This window comes from Apodemus sylvaticus, chromosome 4 (assembly GCF_947179515.1).
Source record: "Apodemus sylvaticus chromosome 4, mApoSyl1.1, whole genome shotgun sequence".
Classification (NCBI taxonomy): Eukaryota; Metazoa; Chordata; class Mammalia; order Rodentia; family Muridae; genus Apodemus; species Apodemus sylvaticus.
In genome coordinates, this window is record NC_067475.1 from 64,482,624 (window position 1) to 64,497,471 (window position 14,848).

The following is a 14,848-nucleotide window of genomic DNA, read 5'->3' on the forward strand; positions in this document are numbered from 1 at the left end:
CTATTGTGGGACATCTGGGTTGTCTCCAGCTTCTGGATATCACAAACAAGGCTACTTTGAACATAATGGAACACATGTCCCTGTGGAATGGTAGTACATCTTTTGGGTACATTCCCAAGAGTGATATTGGTGGGTCCTCAGGTTAATCTATTTCCAGTTTTTCTGAGGAACCTCCAGATTGATTTCTAGAGTGGTTGTGCCAGTTTGCAATCCCACCAGCAATGGACAAGTGTTATGATTACTTCTACATTCATTAAAAACCACAACCCAAACCAACTTGGGGAAGGAAGCGTTCATTTCATCTTAAAGCCAGTAGTCTGTCATCCAGGTATGTCATGGCATGAACTCGAAGTAACCATGTGGAGGTAGTAACTGATGCAGAAGCCATGAAGGAATGCTGCTTGTTGGTGTGCAGTCTTCTATCTTATAGCACCTAGAGTCACCAGGTGAGCAGTGGCTGCGAGTGCTGGCAGTAGTGGGTTCAGTTCCCAGCATAAACTGAGCATAGTGATACATGCCTATTAACTGAAAGTAGGTCTCAAAAACAAAGCAAGGAAGACCAGGAAGAGGAAGAAACCTTTACAGCTTTATTTTGCATTGTATTGTAAATAGCTGTTTTTGACCCTTGAAGGGCAGATAGCAGGCATATTTCTTAAGCTGTCCATAGGCAGCAATATCACTGTTATATTTTTCTACTGATTTCTTATGATTGCATATACTCTGAGAAATTACTGGTCATCAGCCTATAGGCATCAATGGCCTGCTATGCTGAGTGAACATACAGCAAATTGAAATATAAGTAATGTATAATGGTATATTATATTACATTATAATATTATGAGTGAGTGATTGTCCTCAGCTGTACTCTACCTTATTTACTGAGTCAGAATCTCCAATTAAACCTGGAATTCTATGATTCAGCTAGGCTGACTTCCCACTGATTTTCAAGGATCCTTCTTTGTCCCTCCACGATTACAAAATGTATCCCACTTTTTAATAGGGTTATTTGATTCTCTGGAGTCTAACTTCTTGAGTTCTTTGTATATATTGGATATTAGTCCTCTATCAGATGTAGGATTGGTAAAGATCTTTTCACAACCTGTTGGTTGCAGGTTATCCTACTAGTAGTGTCCTTTGCCTTACAGAAGCTTTGCAATTTTATGAGGTCCCATTTGTCAAACCTTGATCTTAGAGCATAAGTTATTGGTGTTCTGTTCAGGAATTTTTCCCCTGTGCCCAGGTGCTTAAGGATCTTCCCCAGTTTTTTCCTATTATTTTCAGAGTATCTGGTTTTATGTAGAGGTCCTTGATCTACTTGGACTTGAGCTTAGTACAGAGGATAAGAATGGATCAATTCTCGGCAACCAACAAATTGGGAAAAGATCTTCACCAATCCTACATCAGATAGAGGGCTAATATCCAATATATATAAAGAACTCAAGAAGTTAGACTCCAGAAAACCGAACAACCCTATTAAAAAATGGGGTACAGAGTTAAACAAAGAATTCTCACCTGAAGAACTTCGGATGGCGGAGAAGCATCTTAAAAAATGCTCCACGTCATTAGTCATTAGGGAAATGCAAATCAAAACAACCCTAAGATTTCATCTTACACCAGTCAGAATGGCTAAGATTAAAAATTCAGGAGACAGCAGGTGTTGGAGAGGGTGCGGAGAAAGAGGAACACTCCTCCACTGCTGGTGGGGTTGCAAATTGGTACAACCACTCTGGAAAGCAGTCTGGCGGTTCCTCCGAAAACTGGGCACCTCACTTCCAGAAGATCCTGCTATACCACTCCTGGGCATATACCCAGAGGATTCCCCACCATGTAATAAGGATACATGCTCTACTATGTTCATAGCAGCCCTATTTATAATTGCCAGATGCTGGAAAGAACCCAGGTATCCCTCAACAGAAGAGTGGATACAAAAAATGTGGTATATCTACACAATGGAGTACTATTCAGCCATTAGAAACAATGAATTCATGAAATTCTTAGGCAAATGGATGGAGCTAGAGAACATCATACTAAGTGAGGTAACCCAGACTCAAAAGGTGAATCATGGTATGCACTCACTAATAAGTGGATATTAACCTAGAAAACTGGAATACCCAAAACATAATCCACACATCAAATGAGATACAAGAAGAAAGCAGGAGTGGTCCCTGGTTCTGGAAAGACTCAGTGAAACAGTATTTGGCAAAACCAGAACGGGGAACTGGGAAGGGGTGGGAGGGAGGACAGGGGAAGAGAAGGGGGCTTACGGGACTTTCGGGGAGGGGGGGGGGGCTAGAAAAGGGGAAATCATTTGAAATGTAAATAAATTATATCAAATAAAAAAAAAGACAAAAAAAAAAGAATGGATCAATTCACATTCTTCTACATGCTAACTGCCAGTTGAACCAGCACCATTTGTTGAAAAGGCTATCTTTTTTCCACTGGATGGTTCTAGCTCCTTTGTCAAATATCAAGTGACCATAAGTGTGTGGGTTCATTTCTGGGTCTTCAATTCTATTCCATTGATCTACCTGCCTGTCACTGTACCAATGCCATGCAGTTTTTATCACAATTCCTCTGTAGTACAGTTTGAGGTCAGGGATGGTGATTCCCTCAAAAGTTCTTTTATTGTTGAGAATAGTTTTTACTATCCTTGGTTTTGTTGTTGTTATTGTTGTTGTTGTTGTTATTGTTGTTATTCCAGATGAATTTGTGAATTGCACTTTCTAGCTCTATGAAGAATTGAGGCTGGAGCAGCGAGCGACCACAGCAGCAACAGCAGCAGCAGCTGGTCCAGAGGAAGGGCCATCAGCAGGAGAACCAAGCTGACAGGGTCCAGGCAGACCCTGTGCCCACGACCACTGGCCATCGCTGGCCAGCCAGGCTGCAAGCAGCGAAGGACTTACAGCGCCTTTCACCACACAGAAGCCACATCAGAACTCTGCCTCACGCCAGTCAGTTACGAGGCCTCCATATTGGTTCTCGGATGCCAGAGACATCAGACAGACTGAGGTACGCAAATACAACCTGAGACCAACATCGCGGGGGGTCTAAGCCCGACGGGCGTCGGCCTGCACCCAGGCCCTGGGCTGTTCAGGGCGACCGGTGTGCAAACCTGGTCAGGAGGTTGTTTGCCCGGGCCAGTGCGAGCGCTGGCGCCATTTTGCCTACAGGAAGCCAGAGAGTCCTAGCATGCAAAACCTGCTAACAGGCTAGCCCGAGGCCGACATAGCTGGAGTCTAAGACAGTCAGGCTCTGGACTGCCCCCAGGCCCTGGGCTGCTCGGTGGGCCATCTGTGTGCTGACCAGGCCAGGAGGTTGTTAGCCCAGCAGACTCTCCCAGCACTCTCAGGGAGCACACGCACACCACCATCCTGGCCACCTGACAGACCCAATTAACACATACAGCTGAGGGGAACTTTGCTCAGACACTGGCCTGCCAGGCTTTTGCCTAGACTCAGGGACTGAGCAGCTAGGCTAGCCTTGTGTGCACCAACCCGGTTGGGAGTTCCGCTGCCCAGCAGAGTGATCAACACACAGAAAAGGTCCCGGCAGCATACACCCTCAGCACTCCCTGAAGGGGCAAACGGGCACCATCTGGTTCACAGACACAATCTGGGGCAAAGAACCCTAGGGCTGCAAGGGCACCCAAGAGGAGGACAGCACATCAGCAATCTGCAACAGGGGAAACCCTGCCATCCAGTGTTGCAGAAATAGCCCTAGAGCCTCTCAGGAGGCTGAAACACCAGCCAGAGACAAGACCATCTAGCTCCAGAGAACAAGATGCCAAAGGGCAAATGCAGGAACGCTACTAACAGAAATCTAGGCAATATGGCAGCATCTGAACCAAACTCTCCAACATCAGCAAGTCCTGGTTATGCCAACACACCAGAGAAACAAGATTTGGATTTAAAATCACTGATCATGATGCTGCTAGAAGAACACAAAAAGGACATAAATGAATCTCTTAAAGAAATACAGGGGAACATGAATAAGCTAGAAACCTGTATAATGGAAACAGAAAAATCACTTTAAAAATGCAGGAGAATAAGGCTCAAGAGATAGAAGCCAATAAAGATGAAAAAAAAACTTAAAGAAATGCAGGAGAACTTGAGTCAAGAGGCAGAAGTCATGAAAGAGGAAACAAAAAAAAATCTCTTAAAGAATTACAGGAAAACACAAACAAACAAATGATGGAACTGAGCAAAACCATCCTGGATCTAAAAACAGAAGTAGAAACAACTAAGAAATGACAAAGGGATACAACTTTGGAGATAGAAAACCTTGAGAAGAAATCAGGGGCCATAGATGCAAATATAAACAACAGAATACAAGAGATGGAAGAAAGAATCTCAGATGCTGAAGATACCATTGACTCAACTGTCAAAGAAAATGCAAAATGCAAAAAGCTTGTATCCCAGAACATCCAGAAAATCCAGGATACAATGAGAAGACCAAACCTAAGGATTGTTGGTATAGATGAGAGTGAAGATTTACAACAGAAAGGGCCAGCAAATATCTTCAACAAAATTATGGAAGAAAACTTTCCTAACTTAAAGAGAGAGATACCTATGAATATACAAGAAGCCTACAGAACTCCGAACAGACTGGACCTGAGCAGAAATACCTCCCATCACATAATAATCAAAACCCCAAATGCACTAAACAAAGAAAGAACATTAAAGGCAGTAAGAGAAAAAGGCTAAGTAACATATAAAGGAAGACCTATCAGAATCACACCAGACTTCTCACCAGAGACCATGAAAGCTAGAAGATCCTGGGCAGATCTCATGCAGACTCTAAGAGAACACAAATGTCAGCCAAGACTACTATACCCAGCAAAACTCTCATTCACCATAGATGGAGAAACCAAGATATTCCATGACAAAACCAAATTTACACAATATCTTTTCACAAACCCAGCTCTGCAAAGAATATTAGGAGGAAAACTCCAATACAAGGAGGGACACTACACCCTGGAAAAAGCAAATAGTTACCTTCCTTCATCAAACCCAAAAGAAGATAACCACTCAAATATAATAAGAACATCAAAAATGACAGGAAGTGATAATCACTATTCCTTAGTATCTCTTAACATCAATGGTCTCAATTCCCCAATTATAAGACATAGACCAACAGACTGGATAAGGAAACAGGACCCTACAATTTGCTGCATACAGGAGACACACCTCAGTGTCAAAGATAAAAACTACCTTAGAGTAAAAGACTGGAAGACAATCTTACAAGCCAATGGTCACAGGAAACAAGCAGGAGTAGCCATTCTAATATCAGATAAAATTGACTTTCAACCTAAAGTCATCAAAACAGACTGAGGGACACTTCTTGCTGGTCAAAGGAAAAATCCACCAAGAAGAACTTTCAATTCTGAACATCTATGTGCCAAATGCAAGGTCACCCTCATTCGTAAAAGAAACTTTACTAAAGCTCAAAGCACACATTGCACCTAACAAAATAATTGTGGGGGACTTCAACACTCCACTCTCCTCAATGGACTGAACAGGAAAACAGAAACTAAACAGGGACATAGTAAAACTAATTGAAGCTTTGGACCAATTAGATTTGACTGATATTTATAGAACATTTCACCCTAAAGCAAAAGAATATACCTTTTTCTCAGCACCTCATGGTACCTTCTCCAAAATCGACCATATAATTGGTCACAAGGCAGACCTCAACAAATATAAGATGATCAAACTAATCCCATGCCTCCTATCAGATCACTATTGTGTAAGAGTGGTTTTCAATAGCAACAAAAACAACAGAAAGCCCACATACATATGGAGGCTGAATAATACCCTACGCAATGACACCTTAGCCAAAGAAGAAATAAAGAAAGAAATCAGAGACTTTTTAGAATTTAATGAAAATGAAGGCAAAACATACCCAAATCTTTGGGACACAATGAAAGCAGTGCTAAGAGGAAAACTCATAGCCCTGAGTGCCTCCAAAAAGAAAATGAGAGAGCATACACTAGCAGCTTAATGACACACCTGAAAGTCCTGCAACAAAAAGAAGCCAATTCACCTAGGAGGAGTAGAAGACAGGAAATCATCAAACTCAGGGCTGAAATCAATCAAGCGGAAACAAAGAGAACCATACAAATAATCAATGAATCCAGGAGCTGGTTCTTTGAGAAAATCAACAAGATAGATAAACCCTTAGCCAGACTGACCAAAGGGCACAGAGAAAGTATCCAAATTAACAAACTTAGAAATGAAAAGGGGGATATAACAAGACAAACTGAGGAAATCCAAAAAATCATTAGATCCTACTACAAGAACCTATACTCAACACAACTGGAGAATCTGGAGGAAATGGACAATTTCCTTGACAGATACCAAATACCAAAATTAAATCAGGACCAAATAGATCATCTAAACAGTCCCATAACGCCTAAAGAAATAGGAGTCATAGAAAGTCTTCCAACCAAAAAAAGCACACGACCAGATGGTTTCAGTGCAGAATTCTATCAGACCTTCAAAGAAGACTTAAAACCAATACTCTTCAAACTATTCCACAAAATAGAAACAGAAGGAACATTACCCAATTCCTTCTACGAAACCACAATTATGCTGATACCAAAACCACACAAAGATCCAACAAAGAAAGAGAACTTCAGACCAATTTCCCTTATGAACATCGATGTAAAAATACTCAATAAAATTCTTGCCAACCGAATCCAAGAACACATCAAAACGATCATCTACCATGATCAAGTAGGCTTTATCCCAGGGATGCAGTGTTGGTTCAATATACAGAAATCCATCAATGCAATCCACTACATAAACAAACTCAAAGAAAAAACCACATGGTCATTTCATTGGATGCTGAAAAAGCATTTGACAAAATTCAGCAACCTTTCATGCTTAAAGTTTTGGAAAGAACAGGAATTCAAGGCCCATACATAAACATAGTAAAAGCAATATACAGCAAACCGGTAGCCAGCATCAAACTAAATGGAGAGAAACTTGAAGCAATCCCACTGAAATCAGGGACTAGACAGGGCTGTCCCCTTTCTCCTTATCTTTTCAATATTGTACTTGGGGTACTAGCTCGGGCAATTCGACAACATAAGGAGGTCAAAGGGATACAAATTGGAAAGGAAGAAGTCAAACTATCATTATTTGCAGATGACATGATAGTCTACCTAAGTGACCCAAAAAACTCCACTAGAGAACTCCTACAGCTGATAAACAACTTCAGCAAAGTGGCAGGTTATAAAATCAACTCAAGCAAATCAGTGGCCTTCCTATACACAAAGGATAATCAGGCTGAGAAAGAAATTAGGGAAATGACTCCCTTCACAATAGCCACAAACAGTATAAAGTATCTTGGGGTGACTCTTACCAAACATGTAAAAGATCTGTATGACAAGAACTCCAGGACTAAGAAGGAAGTGGAAGAAGACCTCAAAAAATGGGAAAACCTTCCATGCTCATGGATCTGCAGAATCAATATAGTTAAAATGGCCATTTTGCCAAAAGCAATATACAGATTCAATGCAATACCCATCAAAATCCCAACTCAATTCTTCACAGAGTTAGAAAGAGCAATTAAATTCATCTGGAACAAAAAACCCAGGATAGCTAAAACTATTCTCAGCAACAAAAGAAATTCTGGGGGAATCAGTATCCCTGACCTCAAGCAATACTACAGAGCAATAGTGTTAAAAACTGCATGGTATTGGTACAGTGACAGGCAGGCAGATCAATGAATGGAACAGGATTGAAGATCCAGAAATGAACCCACACACCTATGGCCACTTGATCCTTGACAAAGGGGCTGAAAACATCCAATGGAAAAAAGATAGCCTTTTCAACAAATGGTGCTGGTTCAACTGGAGGTCAGCATGCAGAAGAATGCGAATTGATCCATCCTTGTCTCCTTGTACGCAAATCCAAATGGATCAAAGACCTCCACATAAATCTAGACACTCTGAAGCTAATAGAAAAGAAACTGGGGAAGACCCTTGAGGACATCAGTACAGGGAGAAAGTTTCTGAACAGAACACCAATAGCGTATGCTCTAAGATCAAGAATTGACAAATGGGACCTCATAAAATTACAAAGTTTCTGTAAGGCAAAGGACACCATCAAAAGGACAAATCGGCAACCAACAAATTGGGAAAAAATCTTCACCAATCCTACATCAGATAGAAGGCTAATATCCAATATATATAAAGAACTCAAAAAGTTAGACTCGAGAAAACCAAACAACCCTATTAAAAAATGGGGTACAGAGTTAAACAAAGAATTCTCACTTGAAGTACTTCGGATGGTGGAGAAGCATCTTAAAAAATGCTCAACTTCAGTAGTCATTAGGGAAATGCAAATCAAAACAACCCTGAGATTTCATCTTACACCAGTCAGAATGGCTAAGATTAAAAATTCAGGAGACAGCAGGTGTTGGAGAGGGTGTGGAGAAAGAGGAACACTCCTCCACTGCTGGTGGGGTTGCAAATTGGTACAACCACTCTGGAAATCAGTCTGGCGGTTCTCCCGAAAACTGGGCACCTCACTTCCAGAAGATCCTGCTATACCACTCCTGGGCATATACCCAGAGGATTCCCCACCATGTAATAAGGATACATGCTCTACTATGTTCATAGCAGCCCTATTTATAATTGCCAGAAGCTGGAAAGAACCCAGGTATCCCTCAACAGAAGAGTGGATGCAAAAAATGTGGTATATCTACACAATGGAGTACTATTCAGCCATTAGAAACAATGAATTCATGAAATTCTTAGGCAAATGGATGGAGCTAGAGAACATCATACTAAGTGAGGTAACCCAGACTCAAAAGGTGAATCATGGTATGCACTCACTAATAAGTGGATATTAACCTAGAAAACTGGAATACCCAAAACATAATCTACACATCAAATGAGGTACAAGAAGAAAGGAAGAGTGGCCCCATGTTCTGGAAAGACTCAATGAAACAGTATTCAGCAAAACCAGAATGGGGAAGTGGGAAGGGGTGAGTGGGAGTACAGGGGGAGAGAAGGGGGCTTACGGGACTTTCTGGGGTTGGGGGGGCTAGGAAAGGGGAAATCATTTGAAATGTAAACAAAAAATATATCGAATAAAAAAAAAACAAAAAAAAACAAAAAAATTAAAAATATATATATATCAAAAAAAAAAAAAAAAAGAAAAGGAAAGGAAGCCCATTTTGAAAAAAAGAAAAAAAAAGAAATGTTCAGCATCATTAATCATTAGGGAAATGCAAATCAAAACAACCCTGAGATTTCACCTCACACCCGTCAGAATGGCTAAGGTCAAAAAATCAGGAGACAGCAGGTGTTAACAATGTGGAAAAAGAGGAACACTCCTCCACTGCTGGTGGGATTGCAAGAAGGTGCAACTACTTTGGAAATCAGTCTGGCGGTTCCTCAGAAATCTGGCCATGACACTTCCAGAGGACCCTGCTATACCACTCCTGGGCATATACCCAGAGGATTCCCCGGCATGCAATAAGGACACATGCTCCACTATGTTCATAGCAGTTGTATTTGTAGTAGCCAGAAGCTGGAAAGAACCCAGGTGTCCCTCAAAAGAGGATGGATACAAAAAATGTGGTATATTTACACAATGGAGTACTATTCAGTCATTAGAAATAATGAATTCATTAAATTCTTAGACAAATGGATGGAGCTGGAGAACATCATACTAAGTGAGGCAACCCAGTCTCAAAAGATGAATCATGGTATGCACTCAGTAATAAATGGATATTAGCCTAGAAAATTGGAATACCCAAAACATAATCCACATATCCAATGATGTCCAAGAAGAATGGAGGAGTGGCCCCTGGTTCTGGAAAGACTCAGTGTAGCAGTATATGGCAATACCAGATCAGGGAAGTGGGAAGGGGTAGATGGGGTAACAGGGGGAGGGAAGAGGGCTTATGGGGCTTTTGGGGAGTGGGGAGCCAGGAAAGGGGAAATCATTTAAAATGTAAATAAAAATATATCGAATAAAAAATAATATATAAACCATATGATGTTTTATTTGTGGGGTGAGCATACATATACACACACAATGTTAGTGATGATTAGTGGTGACGATAAATCAATTTTTATGCATTCTTAAGTTTAAACTGAACATATTTATTTGTAAATATGTGAAGCTGCACATATTTCACCTAGAATTCCTATAGGCCCTTTGCTTTGGCACAGCATAAGTGGCATGAAATACAAGGCTCAACCTTAGACAGCCTTGCTTTTTGCTAGTCTTGTTTTCTCAACTGGCTGGTAAACTACTCAAGGAAACTGTCTGACTTCCATTTTCTTATACTCTTTGTAACCTCTCTTTCCTCCCCAAAGAGTTTTAAGCTAACAAAGATTGTGCCTGTTCACACATGGCACATATTTGTTCAATGTAGTATTTTATTCTTTGGTAACTACATCATACATGTACACAGTGGATCTCCATCATACTCTCACATTCTCCCTTCATACTTCATACTGGCTTTTTACAACTCACTAAGTGCAATTAGCATTGTAGACTCATATACTGTAGCATGGTCAACCTCCCAGAAAGAGAATGGGCTCTGTCACCTCCAAGCAGCCATCAACTGTCAATAGCTTTTAACCTATTGGTGGGGCTCCTGTACCCAGTCTCCATATATATTGGAATGCTAACTGGCTTGATCTTGTGCAGGCAGCCACAGCTGCCAATTTTATGAGTGCAGTGGTTCAGACAATACTACCATCTTGTCCCAGGCCTCCTCACCCTCTGACCATTACCATCTTTCTATCCTTTCTTATGAAGTTTTCTGTGAGATTAGAGTGGAAGGCTGTACTGGCTGGTTTTGTGTGTTAACTTGACACAAGCTGGAGTTATCATGGTGAAAGGAGCCTTCCTTGAGGAAATGCCTCTATGAGATCCAGCTGTAAGTCATTTTCTCAATTAGTGATCAAGGGTGGGAGGACTGAATGTGGGTGGTGCCATTCCTGGGCTGCTATTCTTGGGTTCTACTGGAAAGCAAGCTGAGCAAGCCAGGAGAAGCAAACCAATAAGGAACATCCCTCCATGGCCTCTGCATCAGCTCCTGTTCCCTGGCCTTCTTGGGTTCCAGTCCTGACCTCCTTTAGTGATGAACAACAATGTGAAAACTATAAGCTGAATAGACCCTTTCCTCCACAACTTGCTTCTTGGCCATGATGTTTTGTGCAGGAAGAGAAATCCTGACTAAGACAAAGGATATGTATATAGAGACATCCCGTTTAAGACTGAGTACGCCACAGATATTACTCTTTGATGTCTTGCGAGTTCCTAACTAACTGTTGCCCATTACACAAGGTTGTCTTTTTGATGAGGACTGAGAGTTGCATTAATTTATGGATACAGAGATGCTAACTTAGATGGCTATTTGATACTGTCTATTTAGCTAAATAGTAGAATCAAATTCATTCCTCCAGTCTATGAGCTTTTCGGATCTGGAATCTTGGCCATATTTATGGTTGGTTTACTCCCATCACATCTGTGACTATGGTACCCATGGGAATATCTTGTCAGGCTGGCTGTTGTAGCTCACAAATGGGCAAGGCTGCTGCTGATTTTCTTCCCCAGCTGCCTGCATCACACCTTTATGAATGTTAGCCAGAAGGGAAGAAACGTCCAGGTCAATGTCAGCTTGATATTTTTCAAATCCTATGACTGAAGTCTATGGTATACTCATCAATAAGGACTTACATCAAAGTTCGGAAGGACATACAATAGCAATGGCATATCCTGTACTGTTTTTTGAGGTCTCTAGGAACTTTCTGACCAACAACTGAAAAGTAGAAATCCTATACCTGGACTTGGATTTTTATCAGCTTGTGGCTTTGGGGGAGAAGTAGTGTTTTTCATGTGGGGTAACTGAATTTAAACTTCTATGTGCGGGGTAGAGAATAATGGGAAATCTGGTTTCAGTAGGCAGGAAGATGGCAAGATAGGAAGTAAGTGTATGGAAGAGATGACTAATACTGAGGTTTAAGAAAGCAGTATGGAAATCTACTTTTTATAAACTTTCAAATAGAAATATATTAGGAATTTAAGTGGCAATATTTTTTTTATAAATACAGCAGCATACATGCACTGCCAGTGTGGAAGACTCTACATGCTGATAAGAGTCTGCAGGAGATAACTGTGCCATTCCTCCCCTCTTGTGTCTTTGGAAGTGAGTGTTGTTGGATGGCAGGATTTCACACACAGAAAGGGGAGTAAAGAGGAGATGGCAAGCAAAGGACCGGGGAATGCATGATCTGGGTAAAGGGAAGGCATTTTGGCCAGACTGTAAGGTGTATGAAGAGGATTACACGGCCTTGGCACCAGTCACTGGGCTGGAAAAAAATTCACAGGAATCATGGCCTGGTCTCAACATGGCCCCCAGCTGTCCCTTCCCAGGTCCTCAGTGCTTTTAGTCCTCCTCTGGTCCTGCCAGTATTCCCAGAAGGAAAGTTACCATTTAGAGCTCCACCTTTAATGCGATACTCTTATTTAAATCATATCTCTCTTTCTTTCTCTCTCTCTCTCTCTCTCTCTCTCTCTCTCTCTCTCTCTCTCTCTCTCTCTCTCTCTCTCTCTCTTTCTCTCTCCCCTTCCCGAAGTATTTCCCTCTGAGCTTTGACAAAATCCACAGCCCTAAGCAGCAAGTCCTCCCTATTGTCTCTCTTTTGGAGACATGTGTGGTATGGCAGTATGCCAGACCCTGATCATTTAGCCTGGGGAGCCCGCCATGGGAAGTTAATCTGAAAGCAGACTCAGCAGCAAGCTGCCCTCTCTAAAGGTACTGCTAGACCATCAGTGTTAAATTGTATCTGACATTTAATTCCAGCTTTGGGCAGTTTCGTGTGAAACCTGACTTCAGTGAGACATTGATCAGCCCACAGCTCTTCATGAGTTTTGACAAAATCAAATTTCTCCAGTTGATTGGGCGATCATTAGCTGACTTACAAAAAGGCCTGGGTCATGCACAACTTTCTGCAGGCCTTGAAGCTGAGTGCGTGGAAGAAATGATGAAAAATTGCCGCTGCCAGTCATTGCTCTTTCCCTACAGAAAGGGACCGTCTTAGGTCTACAAAGAGCAGACCCATATTTAATCTCATTGCTTTGGAAATAAGGGTCTTTGAGAGAATAATCTAGTCAATTTAGAAAATCATATACTCAACTTAGAGAAAGGAGGCAAAGTTGGAAGAGACTGATTATTGGAGATTCCTCCAGTGTATTTTACTCTCTCACATACCTTCACCTTATGACCGCAGCTGTATTTACCTAGAGATGCTTTGAAACTAAAACACCTGCTTAAGGTGGAGTCACATGACTTATTGGGAAGTTTTGTTCAATGAATCAGTTTAAAGTATTCTAACAAAACAAAACATCAGGAATTCACCATGTAACAGCCATTAGCTTCTTAGATAATTCATAACATAGAAAATCCTTTTCTCTAAAAAAGTAAATGAACTATACTATCAAAAACTAAGTTTACATTTGTTCCCAATTTCTAGCTCAGCACTAGCTATATAATCAATACTTGTCAGCATACTGTTGAATATACTACTGAATAATTTGGCTATCATATGTTTACATTGGCACACTTTCTTGTGGGAAAAGTATGGCTTAAATATCCCCATTTTTTACAAAAATACCTAAAGACTGATTTATTTATACATTTGCATGTGTTAGCATAGCACAGCATAAAATATCATGGGTTAAATATTTCTGGAAGAACTGGGCTTTATTCATAGTCACAGTCACGTTCAGTCATTTTGGAACATGGAATAGAACTTTCAGGTGAGGGAGCAGTGTTAACTGTGTCACTGAAGACATGGTTTCAATGAGTAAGAAGCTCGGTCATCTGGCTGTGTCATTCTGTGGGAATCTGTACCATCGTCCCTAACTGTGTAACAGTGGGCTTTATAATGACACAAATAGTCCACAAATAGACAGCTCTTATTTTGACTTTCTTCTGAAACCTTCTGCATCTTTGAGAAGAAAGACACTCTTTAATCTTTAGTGAGAAGTCTCAATGAAGTGGTCTTTTCATGAATCTCTCTTTGAGTAAGCCTTCCTAAGATAGCATTAACCTTCCAGAAACTAACAAGATAGGGTAGGGTAGCTCAGTCATGCAACAGGCACTTAAGAAAATCTGGGACATATATTTATATATATTCAATAAAGGCTGACTGTGGAATTAATTCAAATTTGTTGCCTTTCTCTAGATTTTACTCTCTGTTGCTGTGATGTGAATGTGTGCGTCCTTCCTTCCCAAACTTCATCTTTTGAAATCCCCACACCCACTTCTGAAGATGTTTTAATTTGTTCTCTGTTGCTTTATTAGAATACTATGGCCAAAAGCAACTTAGGTGAACAAAGGATGTGTTTGGTTTACACTTCTAGCTCATAATCCCCTTTAAGGGACATTCCCAGTGGATCTAAAAAAAAAATCTCATTAGGATTGCTTCATTTACCATGTCTTGACTGCAACAGGTGCAAACTGATAAGGGCAACCAGCCATTGACTGGAACCTCCAAACTGTGATCTAACACAAATCTTTCCTCTTTGTATATCAATTGCCTCAGGCATTTTGCTGCAATATAGAAACTCAGGCTTACAGAAAAAAACTGGCACCAATAACTAGAATAATTTCCATGATACCTGAAAATACTCTTCAAAAGCCCTGGGAAGTGATTTCAGGAAACCTTTGGATTTTTCAAGCTAGAGAAAGCCTAGAATGTTAAGTGGAGTTTAATGGGCAGCATCAGTGAGAGGTCAAAATGTAATGTTAATAGAATCTGTGTAGTAATAGCCAAGCTACTAAGGCTTTTCCTTGAAAATCGGGGTTAAACTAG